The sequence below is a fragment of the Cricetulus griseus genome, chromosome 3 (assembly GCF_003668045.3).
Source record: "Cricetulus griseus strain 17A/GY chromosome 3, alternate assembly CriGri-PICRH-1.0, whole genome shotgun sequence".
NCBI lineage: Eukaryota > Metazoa > Chordata > Mammalia > Rodentia > Cricetidae > Cricetulus > Cricetulus griseus.
Window position 1 is genome coordinate 135,838,721 of NC_048596.1, and position 23,794 is coordinate 135,862,514.

The following is a 23,794-nucleotide window of genomic DNA, read 5'->3' on the forward strand; positions in this document are numbered from 1 at the left end:
GAGTTACATTTAGACCAGTAATACACATAAGCAACTGGCATCCCCAAAGCTGGAACCTGATCTAATCATGTAGCCATAATGTAAAGGGTCTGTGGTAATGGTCATCAACAGGGATTCAGATTGGGATTTGAGTATATAGGGTGAGTAAAATGAGGGAACAATGGCTCTGTCTATGCCATAGGTAATGTTTACATGATTGTTTGAATATACAGGAATTTGGAAAGTAGTTTTACAGTCATGGAATGTACAAGAATGTAATAGCATGTCTAGAGAATAACACCTGCTACTACAGCCAAAAGGCAAAGAAGTAAGATCACTGATGATTCAGGTAATACTAAAAGTCATCAGTTCCATAAGTTCCTGCATATAGAGATTATATTTTACTGAGAAACACTGTTAATTAGATTATTCTTATGTACTCATACAGGTGTTTGCTTAAAAGGAACCACTCAGTTCCTTTCTGAGATGTAGTTTCTATAACAACCTCTAGTGTGACTTTTATAACATAGAAACCTAATGTGTCAGGGTGATATGGAAGTTCTAAGTAAATGGTGCTTCACCAAAGCATGAGATTTGTAGTAAGCATAGCAGTGTAGGAGAGTGGTTGCAAGACATTTCATGGAGTTGGATTTGAATGTATAATTTACTGGATTTTTATCATAATTTAATGATCATATATATATATATATATATATATATATATATATATATATTCCATAATTGTATATGAATTGAAGTGTTGTGAATTCATTTTGGCAAAACAGTCTTGGCTCATGCCTTCATTAGAGGACTTGGGGGAGGGGCATCAAAGTTCTGAGTTTGAGGCTTGCCTGGTATACATGTTAAGTTTCAGAATAATAGGGCCCCACAGAGAAACCCTGTCTTGCCCCTCCAAAATATAAAACTAAAAAAATATAAAAGGCAATTTATCATGTCATATTTTATTAATGGCTTTTATTAATTGCAATTCAAAATTAAAGAGTTTATTGAATTATATATTTGTAAATAATGAATCAACAGTACAAAATACTACCTGTAGTTTGTCTACACCTGCTACCAGTTTAATGGATTTCTCTAGCCAGACATCAAATTACACCAAGACTCACACAGTCTTCTTATTTCCTTGCCTAATTCTCAATATGAGGTGCCTTAATAATAATTGGATAGACAAGTGTTGTGTTGTCGTCATTCTGTCCCCATGGTGTTTCCTTAAATAACCCAGCTTAGAGATTTTTCTCTGTTGGGAATCTAGTTCCTGAGAATTAATTATTTTCCTTTAGAAGCGATATTTCCTGGACTAGGCGCCCCAATTTCACTTACATTATTAAAGAATCTTATTAGTTCCAAGTTTGAAAAGGTTCTTAAAAGTGCCTCATATATGTACATCAAAAATAATTATTGTGCAAGGTGGTGTTTATTCAGTGGAGCTGCTGGCAGGCAGAGCAGGGAACATATACCTGTGCAGCTGACAAAAGTCATTCTCATTGCTGGTTTGAGGATTTTGGTTATATGTGTGCCTCAATTGCCTCCCTAAACACAATATCTTCCTAGTCCAACAAGAAGAAATTTAGAGCAATTTATTTTAATTTAATGGGATTTATGTTCCTGTCCTAATTGAAGGGTCATATTTTTCTGTCTCTTTCTAGAAAAAGATGAATAACAATAATCCATGTCTAGGAACAATTTATATTTTTTATTTAAAAAAATATTAAGATTTGAGGTTATGATATGATTAAATAATTTATTCCTATTTTTTCCTATAAATCCTCTGATTCATACATCCTTACTATCCTGTAATTTCATGGTGTTTTTAAAATATTAGTTGATGTTCCACATATGAAACTATAATTATTTGCATATATAGTTCTAAGAAATGAATCATGCACTGCTATATTTGTGTAATATAATTTTCTATCTTTTCAGGGCTGCCCATTGTCCATTTTTGTGTGTGGTTAATTTGTTAAAATAATTTTTTTCAAATCTTTTGGATTAGTTATATTTTCTCCAGTATTCTTTGCTTTACCTCATATGAAAGATTTTTTTTAGTCTTTTGAGCATTCCTATAGACACTTACTTGTCTAAAGTCCACATGAATCTCCAGCTGGCATCCATGTACCTCAAATTTCCGAAGTATATTCTTCTGTTGTTTGATACCAGGCCTCCTGTTATTCTTTTCTACTCCCTGAACCCTTAGGAAATTTTCTTTTCTCCAGCATCATGTGGCAAATTAGGAGCCCATAGAAACACACTGAGTTACTCACATTGATGGAAGCCCAGTATTTCTTCTGTAAGTCTGGCATTATTTGCTCCTTTTTACATTATTGAAAAGTGTGTTATACAGTAATTCCACAAAGAGTTGTGAAAGAAGTGTCCTCTTATATTCATAAAGTTTCAAGCTGCTGAGGGTCAAATATTCCTTAGTATATTTTTACAAATCTAGTTTTGTTGGAATGCATCCTATTCACTGACTCAAGTGTGTTAGTGAGACTTTTCAATACTGTGACAAATGATTTATAGGAACATTTCTCTTAGCTTGAGACTGCAGAGGGTGCCAGGAACAGCTGGTTTGCTGCATTGTTTCCCAGTCTCTGTTGAAGCAGTGTTCCATGAAGGCAGGACATTATAAAGCACAGAAAACAATGACCAGAATGTATCAGATCCAAGATGTACCCTCCACAGTGTTGCCCTTGGAAACCTACTTCTGTAACGACATTTCACTTTGATAGTTTACTGCTACTCAAATTTTAAATCATTCATACATGGAACAACTTTTAAATCATTCATAGATGGAACAACATAGATGTATAAAGAAAAGAGGACCCTCTTTTCTTTATACATCTGAACATACACACCCAGAGTGTGTTCCCCTTTACCCCTGGATGTTTAGCAATGAAATCAACTTCACAAACCAGATTATCTGTCATGCTTCATGTACAAGTATTATTTTAGTATTAATTTGTATTTCCAATTACTAATTAAAATTTTCATCTATTTTTTATCCAAAACATAATTTGCTTACTCTTCTCCTCTATTTCCCCCATTCCCTCCCAATCTAGTCCTCTGTTTCTCTTCTGAAAGAGATAGGCCTCCATTAAGTATCAACAAAGATAGGAGTATCAAATTGCAGTAAGACTAAGAAACTGTGCTTGTATTAATGTTGGACAAGGCTTGGTGAATCCTGTTGAAGAGAGGGAAGAAGGATTGTATAAGTCTGGAGAATCAAGGTCACCACAAGGTAACTCCCAGAATCAGTTAACCTGGGCTCATGGGAACAAACAGACTCTGCATAGAGCGCTAGTGACCTCCATAGGACTGACCTAGGCCTTCTACATATGTCTGACCATTGTCTACCTTGATCTACTTTGGGACTCCCGGTGTTGAAAACAAGGCCTGTCTCTAAGTCTCTGCCTGTCTTCCAGGAACCTCTTCCTCATACTGGGTTGCCTTGCCCAGCCTTAATACAAGGGGATTAATGTTTCTAAATAAATATATAGTTTTCATAGATTAATATGAGCTTGGGTCATATTCATCCAAATTATCCTATCTCATTCTACACTCCTGTTAAAACTGTACTTTCCAAGTAACTTTCCCACACTTTTTTCCTTTTAGTAAAAATTACAACTATGTAATACATGACTTGTACATTTAAATTACTTCCACCTAAGCATTCCCAAACTTTTACTGTGCACACATCACTCCAGTCTGAAATTTATTAAAAATTCATAAATTTTTATATCTGTACAAAATTACATATTGCTAATTTATAAATATAACCCAATGAATCCATTTGTTGTTTCTAGCTCTGAAATATGCATTGGAAAAACTGACAAAAGGGTAATGCAGTTAGATATTATACTGTTTTATTAAAGTGGTTTTAAGGGCCTCTAACTGCCATGAACTATGAGTCCTGTGATTTTTTTATGATTTACAATATTAGGCATGATTCATCTCTTTTAAGGGTGAATTGGATTACATTATGGATATATTATTTATTATGAAGATATCTGAACCAGTAGTGCACATTTAGTTAAATCTAGTCGTGGTAGTCTTTGTAATTCAAAAGTACCATAACTAAATTGATTGATTGAATGCCTTTCTGCATTAAAAGATTTCCTAATGCTCCTCTGGCTTCTGCAAGTCTCATGGATTTATGAGTTCCTGTTCAAATTTGTAGAGATCCATAACAATAACTCAGGAATATGGACTTAACTTCTGCTACTTGGAAGCAGTAAAGAGCAGTGATAATAGACAATACTCTTTGTAATCTCCTGGATTCTACACCTCAAATTGTTCCTCAGTAAATACCCATCATCATTTATCTTGTGTCTAACAAAATCATTACAAACTTGCATTCACTCACCAACAATCTGAAAGAAGATTCTCCTGACTTTTTCAGATGTTCTTAGGTATTTGTGATCCTTGGTGGGCCAATTATTTTCCAAACTGTGTGTTATTTCCATAAACCATATGTGTTAGATAATTTGGAGTAAATATAATATAATATTTTTTCATTTTTGCCCATCTTTAGTGTCTCTACTTATTTACTTTCAAAATTTACTTCTTGAAACTTTGTAGAACTCCATTGCAGAAATGAAAATTGATAATGTTACTTTGTAATTCTAAAATTCATCTTTTAATTTTGACCAGTATATTATTTTATACTTTCTGTTCAGTACACTTTTCCAATACGATGTTTAAAATATTTGATTATCAACCTAGCAGTGGTGGTGCATATCCTTAATCCCAACAGTCAGGAGCATAGGCAGGTAGATCTATTTGAGTTTGTGGCCCGTCTTGTCTACACAGTGATTTCACGGACAGGCTCCAAAGGTATACAGAGAAACGCTGTCTTGATAGCCCCCATAAAAAATAATCCCACCTCGATTATCCTCATTGAGCTTTTGTTTTTATTTAGTTATGTCAGGACGTGTTACATATTTTAATTTTTACTATTTTTGTGTTCTATTATGTGGTGGTTGCTGTTATACATTTATTAGGATTGATAATCTATAAGAAATATTATACTGGGACATGGAGTTAACAGAGGGAAGCATTAAAAATATAGGTGGTGATCACTGTCACTCGAGGGGCTTTTATGCAGCCTGCCTCTTCCTGTTCTGGGCTTCCTCCTTTTTCCTTACCTCACTGGCAAATATTGTTCCTGAAAAGTCCTGTATTTGTGCCACCATACATGTTTGACCATTTTTGTGTTACTTACAATATATCTTTTCTTTCAGTCATTTCTTTCTCCATATTTTATTATTTTCATTAATGTTACAATTAGTAATTCATATGTATTGATGTCTTTGCAAGTTTTCACATTAAGTATACATTGATATTTTAGCAATTTTAAATGGCACTGTGGAATTAAAATTTCATATTTTATTATTCAGTTTTCTCAATTTTTCCAAAAATTACTAGGCTATTTGCAATTATACAAACATTTGACATGAATTTTTGTTTTACAGACACCCAGAAACACACACACACATACACCAAAACACAAAAATCTTAGTGTAATTTCAGCATTGGTTTTCCAGCCTAAAAGGATGCTGAGCTCTAGGATCAATGATAGACTTAGTCTCAAAGATAATAATATATGTCGATTTTGGCTTTATTCTCCTGAGTACATATGCCCAACCTCACCACACCTATGATCATATGCACATATATATTTAACTGTTCATTTTGAAGCATGTGCTTTCATTTCAATAATATATATTTAATTATATACTATATACAAATGACTTCATGACAACCAACTTGTCCTAAGTTTTGAAATAGTAGTGAAAGTTCAAATTCTCCATCTTTACTTCTCTATCTAAATGTTGTGTCAATTCTGGCTATCTTATGTAAGTTCATTAAGAAGTTTAATTGTGTTTTCCCACAGAGAATATATTAATATAATATTCACTGTGAATAGAATACTTTCATTCTCTGAATAGCTTTGATAATTAATGGCTTCTTAAATTCAATGAATTGTAACACTTAAAATGTAAATGCAAGTTTTTAATAGTCTTAAGTACATTTTTATAGCTTTAAGAACAGTCCCATTTATTTCTTCCTTTGTTATCTATTAATTACTGTCATTTATTTCTGATAGAGTGTCTGTCTGTGCTGTTCAGTATGTCTGCACCTCAAGTAGGAAAGCCATGCTTGTTCTCTGTATCCAGAGAAGCTCACACTGGAGGAGACCACTTTCCTGAGGTTATGGTATTTTAATACCACCTGCTTCCTCATTTCATTTTGTATAGTTGATTACTAGTGTACATAATAGTATTGAAATTTAAATTTTTTATATTGTTGAATTTGCTGAAGTAATTGGCTCAATAATCAAAATATTTGATTATTGAGTGCTTCACTATACACCAGGCTATGCCCTTGCACAAAATAGTGACTATCTTGTTTGTCTTGAACACCAGATATCTACAAACCACAAATGTGTACTATTTATTTTCCCCACTAACTGCTTTGAGAAAAACTGCAAGGACAATGTGAGATGGAGATAACTAAGGTTGATATTATTAGATACTAACCAATATACAGAAATACAGAAATACTGTCTTTAAGGATCTGTTAATTCCATACATATTATGGCATACTTTCTATAAGTTTGAGGGGTCTATTTCAGTTATTAACTCATTTTTGCAGTTTGTCTTTGGCATATGGATTTATAATTTTCTATTATTATGATGTTTCATTTATTTTACTCAAATAAATCTGCCAAATGATTTTGAAAGTTAAAAAGTTAAAAAATAACGATGTTGCCTATTATGTAGCAGTCCAATTTTTAATGTAATTACTGATATTCAAAAGAGAATTTTTCCTAAATAGTCAGTAAATGAATAAAGAAACAACAACATGAGCTTGGGAGCAGGTACAGACTAGCTCAGCCTTCATTACTCTCCTCAGCCTGAAATTAAATGAGATTAGATTTGTGTCATGATGTAAAATACAGGTGTGGATTTGAGCCATCAAAGCACTTGATTTTTGTAGAGAAAATAAGTTACCTGTATAGCGTTCAGTGGAGTGTGACATCTTGGAAATTATTAAGGTGAACAAAAGCTGACACTTGAAGAAAATTGGTAAAATTCCTGGAAAACATGGATTTTACTCTGTAGAGTCCTAGGACTATAGGCAATGTCTTTCACATTAACATAGTCTGTTTGAATGAAGTTCACAATATGAAATTAAGTATGTATGAGTATCTCTCTATGTGTGTATATTTCAAACACTGTCCCAGTCACACATTGATAATGCATGAAACTAAATTAACATTTCAATAATGTTTAAAGTTGATTTTATTTAGTGGAATCTTTTTTCATGTACATAAAGGAACTTTATACCTGAGAGGCTAATTGGTTAGCTTCAAAGTGAAAGATAGTATAGCCTACATGATTATTTAGCGTACAAACACAGCTCAGAGAGTGTCCTCACCAGGAATGCAACACACTCCCTTAAAACTCCTTTTCTCTTTTCTTCTTCCATGACAAACACTCATTTTACCACTACTTAAAATAAAGTCCATTAAGAGGAAGACACAGGTCTTTTTTTAAAATGAGATTTAAACAACAATTTTGAGCTTCTGCCACACAAACGGGAAAATCCTAGTGTATGTGAAAAGATATAATCCGTGCCAATTTGTGCTGAGAAAACACAGGGTCACAGAGGAGAAAGGACTAAACAATCATTCCACAATCTTTTTTACAGTCGTACTCAGTAGAACATAAGTTGTTACTGTACAAAACAAAATGTCCCAGAAGTACATGAAATACACCCACAGTCAATTTACCCTTAAAACCACCCAATTTGGAAAAATGACATACATACTTTGAATTATAAAACTATGTAGCTGATAGTTGTTAAATGTGGTTTGACAAATGTAAGCACCGACCACCTTTTTCACTTGTTTGCACTTCGTAATAAATATTCAATACTTATCTTTTCTCTGTTTTGTATTTAGAAGGCACATCTTGCCTCCAAAGTCATCCTGACATGATTTACAATAGCAAAAGTGAGAGTGTTTACTTTCATGTTATTTTGCTAGAGTTTTATAATAATTAAATAATTGTGTTTCACAATTTTTCATCCTATATCATGAAGACTACAGTATATATTTTTACTTGCAAAGAAATTCATAACCACAGAAACATACTACCACATTCATAAAACATGGAAATGACACAAAGTGGAGCAATAGTAAGATTCAAAAAACACATATAATGCACAGACCTCCCTTTTATAATATCAGCGGTATGGAGGATGCAGTTGTAGGATGCCTATTAGGGCACAGTTAGATCTCCTGAAATTTATGAAGTGCTGCAACCCTGGTGACGTTCATCCAGCAGCCCCATTTACACACGGTTTTCACACACCAACTTGTCAGACATGTGCCCTTACAGCCTTCATGCTTTAGAATAAGATATGACAAGTGTGTCTACTTTTTATCAATATATTATGAAGTTTCAATTTTTACTAATTGGTTTTAGAAGGAAACACTAAACAGCATTCCTTCCAACATACAATTGATTTCATTTTGAATTGGCAATCAGTTTCTTGTCATGGGGCTGTTGTTGGTGTAGTTTGGCTACCCAGTAAAACTGCATTTAGCAAATCTCATTTGTAGTTGTTTTTAAGTTTGTATAGCTTATTGTTTAGGGATAGGAGATCATTTTTTTCCACTTCTCAATGTTGGAATGATTTCTGTTTTAGTGCTAGACAGTTCTGTGCTTCCTGTGATTTTTTTTTGAGTTCATATGTGGGTCAATATTGTATCCACAAGGCACTGTATGCTCTGAGTTTTCCATCCCCATTGGATTATAATTGCTTTTCTAAAATATCCCTGGAATTATTTCCTTACAATTCTGACTTGGTAATATACTCCATGCTGGTTTGGAGTGTTGCATATTCAGGGCAGTAAAACACATGTCTTTATTAATCCAAGTATTTTTAAGAACACTGTACTAGAAATAAATGTCCAACATTTTGATATAACTCAAGAATAGAATCACAGTGTTTGGTGAAACTATCAAAGGGAAATTGAAGTATCCACAGCATACTACAATTGGCAGCCATCAGTCTCAATCAGAAGGCTCAGACAGAAATGGACACTTGCTGGTGATTAGCCAGGATAAAAGAAAGGCCTGTGGATACAGAGAAATGCTTAGCCTCCAAACAACAGTGGATTGTTTTCCCTGTCATCAATGGGAACCAGAGACCAAAGCAAATTGCATTTTTCCTGTCTTTCTCTATCATTTTCCTTGATTCTGTAGTACACCCTTTGTAGAAGGCAATCAGCATTGCCAGCAAAGTTCAAAAGGAGTCTACTTGAATTTTCTAAAACGTTAACCAAAGCTGTAATTTTTAATGTGCAAGTGTATTTCAGTCTCTTTTAATCAGGGAACATGGATGATTAAGATATGGAAAATGGAATTAGCTTTTACTAAGAGGAAGATTTGGAAGCAGAGAAAGGGAGGACATGGTCAGGTGAAATACCACACATGTCCAAAACCAGTATGGTTGTAGGCTTAGGTACAAAATTTCTTGCTCACCATTTCTCATGTGTCAGTTTGGGAGATACTGAGGTTTGACTAACTACTATTGGATTCTCTGTAGTTTTGACATTTAGGATGTGGCTGTAAACCGTAAGATCATCCACTTTGTAAGAGAATTAATCAATTTCAGGTTTGGGAAATATGGACTTATTTATCTCCTATAGAAAAGGGGGAGGCCTTCAGCTCTGGCCTACATAGATGGAGCTGGTCAGTGTTGTGGGAATACTTTCAACCAATAGTTTACATGTACTTTCAAACTTTGTAGACAAGGGAAGCAGATGTTGAGCAAGTCTTAATTCCCTATTTATCTTTACCCTAAAATGAAGCTAACAAACAGTTTACACTGGTGACTCTGTGTAAAATTAAGGGAAGGGGTACTAGTTGAGTTTTGAGATGTCTTGCTTTGCAAGGATATTTGCAATATTTAAATATATTTTTGAAAATTATTTTCCATTAAGTGAATATTAATTTTACCTTAGACTTATTTTGAGTTCTTGTTCTATGTTTAACTTTAACACCATATAGTGAAGAGTATAATATTGGAGTTATACACTAGTTTTGTCCTCCAAATTTTTTTCTTTTAGTGAATTAGGTTTGAGTTTACCTAGGTAACAGACATAGTTCTAAGCACATTAAATAATTTTATGAATTAGAAGTTGTCTGAAAATTTGTTCTTTATGTTTATTTTTACAGTGTTTCAGTATATTAGTACTTCACATAATTATTCAATTCAAGAATTTACTCTTACTACAGTTTTCAAGCCTCAAAATTTTTAACTATTGGTTTGAAGCTCTGGTTTTTAATAAACTTTAAACTTTAAATAAAGTCTACACATAGACTGGGACCTCATATGCTTTAACCTTTTATAGCATGAGTTTCCAAAAGGATGGTTCTTTATATGAGCCAGTTTCCATAATTGCTAATACTTAATGAAGTTATCAAACACATATGTGGCAAGATATACAGTTTTGAATCAACTTTGTAATTAGATATAAATATTATTATTGTTTTTGTTACCATGAATAAACATTTCATACCTTAATGCTAACTTTCAAGTATGTAGCAATTATCAATCAGATTTCATCTTTAAGTTCTACCATCCAAAAACATTACATCATTACAGGTGTGCAGCTTTTCCAAGTAATCACTATTGCTCTCTTGAGTTTTTGATGATGCATGTGTCTGAATTCTGTCTGTAAACTCCAAAACTCATTGGCTCAACAAGCAGCAGTTTAGTGCATCTATTTATTATTATGGATACCCTATTCTTGATGAATGGGCCTTCCTTTATGACTTTCTAAGAAAAGACAAATAGTAGAAATGTATGTCTAAGCCCTGTTTAAATTTTTTTTATGTATTTTGTATATTCTCATTAAATTTTGGCTAAACCTCCTATTCATCCCTCCTTGTTCTCTTTCATATTTATGGCCTGTTTTCAGTGTTGTTACTTCAATATATGTGAATGGACACACACACACACACACACACACACACACACACAAACACACTCACAAACAGACACATAAACACTCACAAACACATACACACACAAACACACACACACATATATCATTTAGTAAGTCTGTATAATTTTCCTAATTTTTAATTTTTCAGTTTTAACAATCTAGTATTGATTGTGTTTGATTGAGTTTGGTGTTTGTGCTTCCCTTGTTAGATAAAATTTCTTTTTTGCTTAAACATTTTCAATGAGTTTTATTGTCTTCAGCATGTGTTTCTTTACATCAAATGAATGAATGATATCAGTTTTGAGTGTAGCTATACATACTTCTTTGTCAAAAGTTACCATCAAAAATCAATCTGATATCCAAATACTCTTCTTAATTTTCAAGTATATTTTTCAGGTAATTATTTGATATCAGGTCCTCTCTTATTCTTCCTTTTCTGTCTGGATCCTTAGGAAAATTGTATTTCTTTAATATCATGTAATAGGGGAAGAGGGAGTGTGGAAACTCAACACGGTAGCCACATCCATTAGAATGAACCTGGAGGACATTTATCTATTATTTTCTGTGACTATTGTGGTTGCAGAAGTTTAGAAGCAATTGTATTTAATAGTGAGTGCATCAGAGACTAATTTGTAATGTATAGGATCTTTCATTGTCATTTAATTTATAACTGCTCTTTGCTTTTGATCTGGTTTTTCCATAATTGCATATTTTGTTATGTTTTTGAAGTTACAACATGATTTCATTTTTCCCCTTTTCATTTATTCTCTCCTAATCTGCCATATAATCCTCCTTATGCAGTTTGAAATCCATGGCTACTTTTTCCTTACTCTTACACACACACACACACACACACACACACACACACACACACACACACACACACACACACCACTCATACAGAAGCTGGTACACAAACATAAAATGCTAATTACTGAAATAAACTTCTACAGTGAGTGTTATGTGAATGAGAATCCAATTTTCCTGTGGTATCCACTGGTCCTAGAACTTTTGAGAAGCATTATAACTTGTTTATCTTTTGGAAATTTGTAAGAAGAATTAAATGACATTTTTGGGCCTTGATTCATCTCAAATACTTTTCAATTTATAGTAGCGTGTTTTTTCCTGTGTGGGCACATTACAGTAAGTTTAAAACTGATTATGTGATTTTCCTTTTTCTCATTTTCAGAACAATTTCATTGGTACAAGTTTTAGAGTTATTTTGATCATTAAGTCAGAGAAACGACATATTTTGGGACCTGAATGGACATTTCACCCACTATTCACATTATATGTGACAATTACACTTATAAATAATATCAATACATTTCCTCTTGGATTAATATTTCTTCATAAATACCATGTTTTCATTCATTTGTACTATGAGGTTTGGTTATTTTCATCCTAATTGTTCTGCTGAACTCATCCTTGCAAAATCCCCTTATTATCTATTTTGAATTTTCTATTTTAAAAAATTGAGTACTTCAAGCAAGACTACACAATTTCGATGTCGCTGACTCTCCACATCTTCCTGTGTCCTCCTCAGTTCTTTCTCAAATTCATGACTTCATTATTGTCATTAAGTACACACACATACACACACACACACACACACACACACACACACACACACACACACACACACACATCCACATCAACACAATCTGCTGATTATCACTAATGTTCCTGGGTCAAATCATTGGGTGAGTATAAAGATTATTTTTATAGTGTAGTTAGATTTTATAATGTTTAAGAAAGGAGTGATAAGGTGTTCTATGTTCCATGGGCTCACTAGCCAAAATACCTTTGCTGTTTTTCATTGGCAGGAATGACTTTCCTTTGTTAAGCAAGCCTTGTATACCATTAGGTAACTACTATTTACTGACAAGGTATCAGAACTACTAGTTTGTCTTTAATGCTATCTTGCCATGCTTGTCATTCAAAGGCATGGAAACTGGGATGGACACATCATCAATTCCCCCCTTAACTGTTTTCCTAACAACTTCCAGGTCTCAGAAAATTAGTTCTCTTATATCAGGCTTTAATTTAGTTCAAGTTCAAATTCTCACTGATTCTGTTCCAAAATGCAGTGATTTCTGCAGTAGGGACTTAAGTATAACTTCTTAGAAACAACCAAATACAGTACAGTGTAATTCTATCCTATTTTGGTGGTCTCTGGGATTCCCCTTATCAATAACTCTAAATGAGATTTCTCCTCCCTTCTCAAGATGTAATTTAGAATAATATATATATATATATATATATATATATATATATATATATATATATATATATATTCCTCTGGTAAGTGTGTTATATCCCCAAGTGTGTTTAATTTTAGTTAACTATATTAATGTGTATTAATACATCATATCTAATTTGTGGGTAAATATGAAATTATGATTTCCTTGTCATTTTTAGAATCCTTAGTGTTTCTGTTTTTCTTCAGATTGCCACTTGATTCCTCATAAATCTTCTTAGTAGAAATATCTATTAAATTATTATTCATTTCATTCTGGTTGTCACTTTTAAATTTACAATAGTAATATATTTTATAGGTTTTGGTCACGGGAGTAATGCACTGTTCTATATAATCTCTGGATTCTATTAATTAAATTGCCAAGCAGCCAGCCAGTGAAGCCAACATTTGGCCAATAATTCTATTTTTTTCTAAGATTTCTCCAAATATTTGTGTTACCCAGAAACATTATTTAGTGCACACAACTAATTCTCCGTGAATTGTTCTTGGACTCTGTGAAAAGTGAAAATGGCTTTCCACACAGACAAGTATATATAGGCCACATATTATGAAGGTATTTGACTCTATTTATGTATGCAGGTAAATAAATATATCCTCCTATGGGCAAAGGAAATCTGCTGAAAACCTTGGGTGGGAGTACAAGAATACTATAGATGGATATAAGAAATCTCTAGTTTTCTTTGGGAAGAACAATGATTCTATGTTCTTGGTTTTGGAAGAGAGTCAAATAAATGAAATACATTTTTACAAATATTAGAGATTACAACAAAAATGTTTACCTGTTTGTTTGTTTTTGTAATAGATTTGGGTCATGATATGGACAATAGAGTTTGTTGTGAGTTATATCACTAACACTTGTTCACCTAGACAATGACTATCTGTCATACAGTTGAAGATATATGTATAGTGTTATATGAGAAGGTTTGAAAGAGAACAGGGAAAAGAAGTTGTTGTAATTAAGATATATTCTTAAAAATAAAATGAAAAGTTATAAGTCACCAATATGAAACACATGTAGGCACACAAACATGAACACACACTTAAGTATACAAAAGCATATGCATACCAATAATGCAGACACAAACACACACACACACACACACACACAAAGAGAAGTCAACAAAGTTAACAAAGAATTGTGTGATTAGGGATGGTAGAGGAATTTTAGAAGAGGATATTGAGGTAAATTATTTTATTATTTCAAATTCAAATAAGCCTGCTTCACCTGTCAATCTATGATTCCTTTCCCTCCCCTCCCACACAACCCCCCACCAGCCTTCTCCCTGATACTCCCTATGCTCCACAGAAATGGAAAGGCCGTCCATGGCAGATTCCCAAAATATGTCATATCATCCTCAACAAGGCCTAGGCCTTCCCCCATGTGTCTAGGCTAAAAGTGCATCCCTCCACATGGGACTGGTTCCCATATCCTTTATTACACACATACACACACACAGACACACAGACACAGACACACACACACACACACACACACACACACACACACACACACACAGATAGATTGATAGATGGAGAGAGAGAGAGAGAGAGAGAGAGAGAGAGAGAGAGAGAGAGAGAGAGAGAGAGAGAGAGAGGGATGGAGGGAGAGAAAAACACAGAAATACACACATCACTTGCATTCACACATACATACACAGAAGGAGGAGATTTTTCAGTGTTAGTATAAGATAGTAATAGCAGGTTTGAGGGAGGATTTTAGGTTAGGTTATGGAGAATGGATCTTTGGAAACACACAATAGTTATATCTTTATATTGAGTAAATATTTTTAAGAAATAAAGGTACCACAGGAGCAATAGAAAAGTTTATGTTCTGGCTGTCAACTTCATGAACATATTTGTGCAAATCCCAATCAAACCTGCACATGCATAAAGACACACACACACACACACACACACACACACACACACACACACACACACACAAAGAGAGAGAGAGAGAGAGAGAGAGAGAGAGATACAGAGACAGAGACAGAGACACAGAGAGACAGAGACAGAGACAGAGAGACAGACACAGAGACAGAGATAGAGACAGATACAGAGAGAGACACAGAGACAGAAAAAATGGAAAGAGAAAGGTTAATATATACATAGGATTTAAGTCATTCCTTTTAAAACAGCCTTATATCATTCAATTACCATCAAGATACTTTAGGACACTCCATTCTCACTGGGTATATTGGTTAACTGGAGTGAAACTACATTTCTTTCTTTAATGAAAACATGTTCTTTTTAGGGCAATGAGATACACATAAAGTTCTTAACAGGGCCATGGCTCATGTAATAGTCAAACACTGGGGGCAAACTGACACAGGAAGATTGCAAAGGGTCAGAAGAAATCAGAATGTCCCAGAACAAAATGAAAGCTTCTGGGCAGTAGCCAATTTCTAGGATAATGCTCAGCCTTGAGGTTCCACTGGTTGGTTTTCTCTGTTTTTTAATGCAGTGGTATCCCACGTTAAATAACATTTTAACCAGATGTTTTCCTTTCAATTTTTCTGCTTCTGCTGCAACAAACAGGGAGGATGACAGGTAGATGAAAAAGCAGCTTTGATAGAAATCTCCATAGTTACTTCAGAGTTTGAATTTCCATTACTAGGTTTAGCATCTCTCTCTCTCTCTCTCTCTCTCTCTCTCTCTCTCTCTCTCTCTCTCTCTCTCTCTCTGAACCAAAGCTATTCTCTATATGATAGTACACAGCCAATCAGAGGCAAATGACAACTCCAATGAGTCCCCTCACACAGGGTCTTGCAGTCCATGCTCCTGGTTGGATTCCGGCTCTCAGCTTGTATTAGTATCAAACCAAGTTCTGAATATATACTTCTCCAGAGCGTTGTCTAAAGTTTACATTAAATCCAAGCCTGTAACAAAATACCTCAAATTTTCCGTCATTTTTCTTCACTTAATAAATCTGATACCAGGCCTACCTGTTTGAATCTCCTTCTGCCGGGCTTGTGGGAAATATTCTTTTCTTCAGCATTATTGACATGGTAGGAGCCTGTGGAAACACCTAGGTCACCCATCTATCTGAGAGGGCAAAAAGAACTCCATCTCCTTTTCAATAAAAGCTGTAGCTGCACACCTAGAAATTATTCTTTTTATTAATGCTACAGAGATTAATTTTCAGCCAAATGTATTTGCATAAATTTAAATTTATACCTGTATTTGGTCTATCTGTGAGCTGTTTTATTTTTATTTCATTTAAGTATAGTATATTTAAAAAATTAATATTACAATATGAATGCTTCATTTTAGCATTTCCTTTCTTCCTTCCAAATCCTCCTTTAACCCTCCTTTATTTCCTTTTAAATTGATGGTCTGTTTTCATAATTTGTTATTTCACAAACACATATTCTTTTGGTCTCTCTGTCTCTATCTCTCTCTCTCTCTCTCTCTCTCTCTCTCTCTCTCTCTCTCTCTCTCTCTCTCTGAGAAATACACACACTCCTAAATACATAAACAGAAAACCAAACAATATGTGTTATATAAGAGAAAAGTCAAATTTCAAATATGGGAATATTTGAAACAATTTCTTTAGTATATCTTTTAGTAATTTGTAAGGTGAGTTAAGTGATTATAAGTAAATGATAATTTTGAGTGAATTATTTTTCTCATATGAGTTTGTAACTATACAAGTGTATGTGTGTGAGTGTGGGTGTTCAGTGATACATTCCAGGAAGTGTGAGTGGAATGCTCCTGAATTGTTCTTTTTTTTTCGGCACAATTTCTTTGAAACTAGATTACACATGGTTCTATCCAAATAATATAATAATTTATTCATCAGGACAAATAACAACACATATGGAGATCTGTAATCCCACTGTAAATAATCTCTTCTTTGCTTGTGAATATTGCATTCATAGTAATATTAAAATTACTTGTCTAGTAATTTGGGAATTTCTGTACCTTACGTAGATTATAATAGTCATGTCAGAATGATTATTTGTTTAAATGTATAGGTTTTACTGTTTCTAACTATTTATTCTTTAAATTTGCCTTCTTATTTCATCATTCTGATGGAAGGTCTCACAAGCATGCTCATGAAAATTTCAGTCTCAAGCATGGATGAAATGTTCTTCCCAACTTCTGAGAAGGCTTCATTGAAGACATGCTCACCATACCTACCCTGTGGTACTGTAATTCTTGCTTTGTTTGTAATTTTCATATTCAACAACTTTTTTTTCATTAACCATCGAGATTATTAAGGGGGGTAAGAGCAAGAGAACAAGATAAGAGAGTAAGACTACAGGGAGACAGCAGAAGAACAAGAGAGAAGTGAGCAAGACAGAGATCAGAGAGCAAAAAAAACAAAACAAAAAAAACAAAAAAACAAAATAGAGAGTAAGTTGACAGGGGTCTGTCTTTTATAGGGGTCCTTACAACAGCATGTAGACTTAGTTCCCATGGAACCCACAGCTGACCAGGGTACTTCCTGAATGGATTCTCCCAGGTAACAGGGCCAGGCCAGCTTAATGCCTGAAACTTTCATTCCCACCTTTTCTTATTATTAAAAAGGTGGTGTGTTAGACATGGCAGGTTAGGGAATAAGGACATAGAGTTCTGAAGACTGCTTCCTGCCTACCTAGTGGGCATTGAATTTAATTCATATTCCTTGCTTTTCTCTCTTAGACCTTCCATTCTCAGACCTTTATACCTTACATTCTTTGAACTCCATAACTTGGCATTTATCCACCTTGTTAGACCTTTCCATCCTCATACCTTTGTAACTTTTATTCCAAGACCTTCATACACCTTACACTTTCCTATTTTCACATAGGTAAATCCTAAAATACCTGTTCCTTAAATCTGTTTTGTTTAAGCTGTCAAGATTACCAGTTGTCACAATCATCAGAGGTTTTGAGAAGCAATAGATTTTACCTGAGTTAATGATTAAAGAATAGCAGAAATTTGTCAACAGGCTGCATAGATAGCCACTCCCAAGGACCTCCATAGTTGTGGGCTACATAACATTTGCCTTATTGCTGATAGAATGTGATCAGATTGCAGTAACTGGCAGATGAGTGAATTGTAGGTTCAGAGAGAAGGATCCCTGTGACTCCTGTGGCCATGGGAGAGACCAAAGGAAGTGCCTACCTGGGTTGTAGCACCAAAAATGTTGTTCTTTTGTAACAAGTTTAAAAATTAGAAAAATAGAAAAAGAAACTGTGAGATGCCTTTTTCACATTTGTTAGATGAATTAAACCATATACACCTGCATATTACCAGGGTGCCCCATGTCTTGGAGGCAAAGGCAAAAGTACCCATTGACTCAAGAAATCTGAGATGAGGCCAATCTTATTAACGATGATTCCATAGTTAATAAGTTTAATATTCAAACATTTACAAAATGAGTTTTGTTTCATCCCAATTCTTCTCATCCTAATCTTCTGCTGAATTAATACATTCTAAGTCCTTCACTGTTTTGTATTTTTATTTTAAGCAATTAAGTGCAACATAGAAGGCTAGGGTATTTGCATAATTTCCATATATCTATCTCTATAACACTTTCAGTGTACTCCTCATTCCACTTTCATATTCATGACCTATTCATTGCTATTGTTGATAATGCTCAAAACACACACACACACACACACACACACACACACACAGACCCCCCCATACACAAAAACACACTCATATATAAACAGAATTCACTGAAAACTACTAGTGTTTCTGGATTAACATTATTCTTTGGGTATAAGGATACAATTTGTAATGTAGTTAATGATTATAACGTTTTATGAAATTAGTGTTAATATCGTCTAAGTTCTATGTTGTTAATGCTCACATGGATTTTCATGTTTTACTTTATGAGGCATTAATTTTTTTCCAGTTAGGCAAGCCTTGGATACCACTAGGCAGATAATAGTTTTTGACAATTTGTTCGACCACTGGTGCATCTTTAATATCTTGCAATGCTGATCATTTAAAGCATCATAACTGGGTTGGACACTTGTCACTTTTCTCTCTTAATTGCTCTCCTACCACTATCATTTTCTCTGAAATCTCATCCTCAGAGATAAATTTTGATATATTCAAGACAAATTCTCATTGATGGAGATCTCAGTTTCAGTTATATCTGTTAATTATTGGAAGAAACCAAGTGCAATAATAAGAGACTGAATTCTTGTAGTAGACTTTTGGACCACCCCCTTGCAAACAACTGTGTGTACCTAGAGCTATTTTCAGGAGAATATATATATATATATATATATATATATATATATATATATATATATTCCCCAAACATTTTAAATTTTAATTTAATACATTCACATACATTTATTTGGATCATATCTTTGTCTTTCTATTTTTCTTCAGGTTTATTTCTTGAGTATTTCTAGAACTGATTTCCAGAATAACTGTTCAAGTACAATTTTTGTAGTCCCAATAGACCTTTAAAATTAGAATAGTAATATATTTTCAGTTTTTGGTCACTGGACTTTTGCAGGCTAATATGAAAAGAATTGATTCTATTCAATAAGAGCAAATCCAGTCTTTTGTGTGTGGCTGAATATGGGCTGATTATTTTACTTTTCCAACTAGCATTTCTCTAAATATCTGTTTTTCACAGAAGTATCTTCTCAGGGATATTACTAATTCACTAAAACTTTTTTTAATACAAGCTCATCAAAAGTTAAAATGGGTTCGGTGACAGGCTTGAGTATATAGGACAGAGATTAGGAAGTCACAGACCTCTATCTGTGTGCCTATATAAACCTATAACACCTGCTTGGAAAATCAATATGATGAAAAGCTTCTGTGGGAGTAGAAGCAAACTATAGATGAAAACACCAAAACTGTAGTTTTGTTTGGGATGAACAAGGATTCTGTTCTTAATATGTGAAAGATGTAGGGGAAAATGCTGACCACGCCCTCAAGTGGGTATGGACAGAGTCACCTGTGCCAGTCCCAAGGTGGGCATAGTCAGCATTTCCCCCTATAATCTGACACAACTTAAAGTGGATCAAATGGAATCAGTACAAGATTGATAAGGGTTTATTAGGAAAGTACTCTTACACCTGAGCCACCAACCAGGTTTACACCAGATGCCTGCTTGTCTGTTCAGCCAGATGGGAGAGGGAAAAGAGGGCTGCAAGTATGCCTCTCTGATATTTAAAGCCCTGCTATGACAGTCTCACCACACCAAATTGGGCATGGTCAGCACCACCTTTGCCAGCACCTAAGTGGCAAGATCAGCATTTCCCCCTTCAGAAAGACAATAAATTGAAGCTAATATGCACAAGTTATCATTTTATTACAGAGTAGAATTTTAGCCCTTTTGTTGGTCTTTGTAAGAAAGTAGAAGGGGTAGAGGCAGGGACAATGGAGATTGTGGTGCAGTATAATACTAAGTTGAGGTCACCTGGGGAATTAAATTGATTCGAGAAATCACAGAATAACAGTCTTTCTGTCTTGGTGACAGGTAAGCTTCATACATGTATGGTTGATTTCTACCTGGGAAGCCAAATCAGTGACTGAAGTATCAGTAAGCAGTGCAGAAGAAACATGGCTCCTTCTGTGTTTACAGAGAAATGTCTCTAAGGATGACTTTCAGCTCTGAGAGATACTTCAGTTGTAAGGTAAGTACTATTGCCAAAAGCTGTGTGAGGGTGACAATTTAATAAGTGATTCACATACTGCAGGTATGTTAGATTAGATAAAATATATTACATGCAAGTTTCTGTTAGTATTCTTTATAGGTACGGTGGCCAAACGTGTGATAGGGCACTGTTTAGAACAATAATACAGGGCAGCATCTGACATCCCTAAAGCTGGAACCTGATGGAATCATGTAGCCGCAATTTAGTGTCTGTAGTAATGATCATCCAAGATTATTCAACACTGAAATGTCTAGAATTACAGAAAAACTTCCACATGACCAATTTTAAGTTAACGTTTGGTCACATATATGTATTTATCTGTAATTAAACAAGACTGCCGAATGCTTCAGCATTTGTATATTCCTCACAAGAGCCTTCATGCATGTGTTCAGGGCTGTAAACTTTGTCTCATCTGTCCCATCAAAGGGATCACTCTGGGGATGTCTGCTTCATCATATTTTAGCCAATATCATTGCAGGTAGATCTTCAGTTAACAGTTAAACCCTGTGAGTTTCTCCATAAAGCTTAGCATTTCAACTGGAAGCAAAGTGTTATTTTATTTTTTATTAATCTTCGTGTCTTCTTATTTTGAATTTTATTCGATGAACCTCTATAGTTACTTATAGAGACACATTTTCACAGCACACATACAGTTCCTCAGAACATATAGTCTTTCTGCCTTGTCTTCCACAATATTATCTTAGTCTCATGTGTAGAGTATGTTTTTCTATTCTTTATCCATCACATGTTTGGGGGCATAAAAGAGGCAGTTGCATTGTGACCAGCAGGGGATTTATTGTAATTGTATCTTTCTGCTGGTAAATGAACATGCTTAACAGAGCCTGACTGCTGCACTGATCTGTGTGTAAAAGGACACATATGTTACATACAGATAGACATTTTACTTTCTTAAAATTTCCAGGTGAAGGTTCTTTTTGAATATCCATATCTCAGTTGTCTATGGCTAGTTCGACAGGTTTATACAGGTTTGTCATAATTTTCCCTTAAACATTACATAAGTGTATTTTATTGACAAAAGATATAAAAAACTAATGACATGTGGTGTTGAAGAGCCAGGCCTCTAATTACTCAGTAAGTGCTAAGCTTTGAAAATGATGAAGTTTGAGGAAATTTAGGAAGACCTTGTATTTAACATAAGTTCTGCAGCAATGTTACCAGTAGTGTTCAACTTAAGATTGCATGGTGGTGAGGAGAAGCTTGGATACAAGCAGAACAACACAGAAGACTCCCTCTAGCACATTAATATTTTAAGAAAGTCTAAAATCAAATTTATGGGAAAGTGTAGTAAATGTGAATGCTAGGAGAGAAGCTTGCTCACATGTGATGTGGGATATAGTGGAGATGCCTCTGTACTGCCTAGGAGGGAAGTTGTTTTAGCCAGGGAAGTTGTCAAGCACTAGGACTCTTAAGACCGGTTCTGAATTTTTAGTACCTGTTGTAATTGTCCATCTAGGTTGTTGATTTATTATTAGGGGAGATGTGTAGTGTCTAGTTTCACTATTCTACAGTTCATGACTACAGTTCTTCCACATTAGCCACCAATCTCTCAGTCTCCTACTTCCCTGTTCTAAACACGTCACGTCTTCAGATTTGAGAAATTAATATTATTGTACTGGCCGGCGTTGCTGTGTATATAATAACATAGATCTTTTCATTATCTTTTAAGACAAGGGTCACTTGTTTTTCATTTACATAATTCACCCCCTGAGTGATTTATTCCTCTTTTTAAGGAAATGCCACCTATATTTTATGCAAGTATTATTCTTAAAACTTTGTAACCTTAGCATTTTCAATGTGCAGTGACATACTGAAGTGTATGTGGATAGCAGTTGGAAAATCATCTCAAGTATGTGTGGAGGAATAAGCAAAAAGCTGTGGCCTAAATTCAGACTTCAACATGTCCTTAACATTGCTTGCCGAATAAAAAAGTTTAAGTTTTGTTAGCTGCGCTTACACTTCATTCAAAGACAGGTGTGAAGTTCACATAGCTAGAAGTTGTCTCTAGGATAGGCATACACAATTCTCATTATGATTCCATAACATATATATTATAGTCAACTGTTGCAAACCATTGACAGATTGACCATCCCTGTCTATTAACCTTGAGTTGTAGTAGGCAGAAAAATTTAAACATTTCCACAGACTTATTTATTTAAATTAGAAACAAGCTTCTTTAACATGTTAATCCCAGTTCTCTCTCCCTCCACTCCTCCTCTGCCCCCACAGAATCCCTGTCCCAAACATTTCTGCTCCCCAGGGGAGAGGAGGCCTTCTATGGGGGAATCTTCAAAGTCTGTCCACAGATGGCTTTAAATTACTATGTTACATAGGAGTATCTTTTAATTCATACAATGGTTGACCTGGAGAATTTAGCTGTGACAGCTGTAGGATTATTTAGAGTTTTTCAGTATATGTAGAAGAGCAGCACAAGTAAGAAGATTGTTAGCTGATTATATAGCCTATCCCTCCCTACTATTTTATTCAAATATGCTCAAAGTCAACAGGGACTCAGATTGGGACTTGATTGTGTTGGCTGAGAAAAGTTAAGGAAATATGGCTCTGTTTATGTCATTACAGGAAAGAAATCATTTCTGGTAGGGAAAGTCATTCTGCTGCAGCATTTGGTTGGGATTGATCAGACTGCGGGGATTATTTCATCTATGCGGTGTAAGTAGCATCAATAGCCTCATTGTTTTTCCAGAGCTTATCTTAGTGGTATAATAAATAGGTCTGCTCTTTTGAACATATTGAGTAGGAGTGATAGGCATAGTCTACATCTCTCCAAATGTTGGTTTATTTGTTGCACTTGTGTTAGTGGGGTTCTTGAACAAATAATGCAGGTGAATTTGGGAAATCAATGATGTTCTTCTT

The 23,794-nt window shown here is 34.5% G+C and overlaps 1 long non-coding RNA gene across 1 annotated transcript in view; it reads left to right on the plus strand.

Annotated features, from left to right (window-relative positions):
* LOC103163196 overlaps positions 1–23,794 on the plus strand; it is a 61,035-nt gene that overhangs the window by 31,451 nt on the left and 5,790 nt on the right. The window contains exons 10-13 of the long non-coding RNA XR_003483481.2: positions 3,057–3,235; positions 17,322–17,429; positions 20,725–20,881; positions 23,501–23,590. This is a non-coding gene — a long non-coding RNA (uncharacterized LOC103163196). The remainder of the gene's footprint in view (positions 1–3,056; positions 3,236–17,321; positions 17,430–20,724; positions 20,882–23,500; positions 23,591–23,794) is intronic.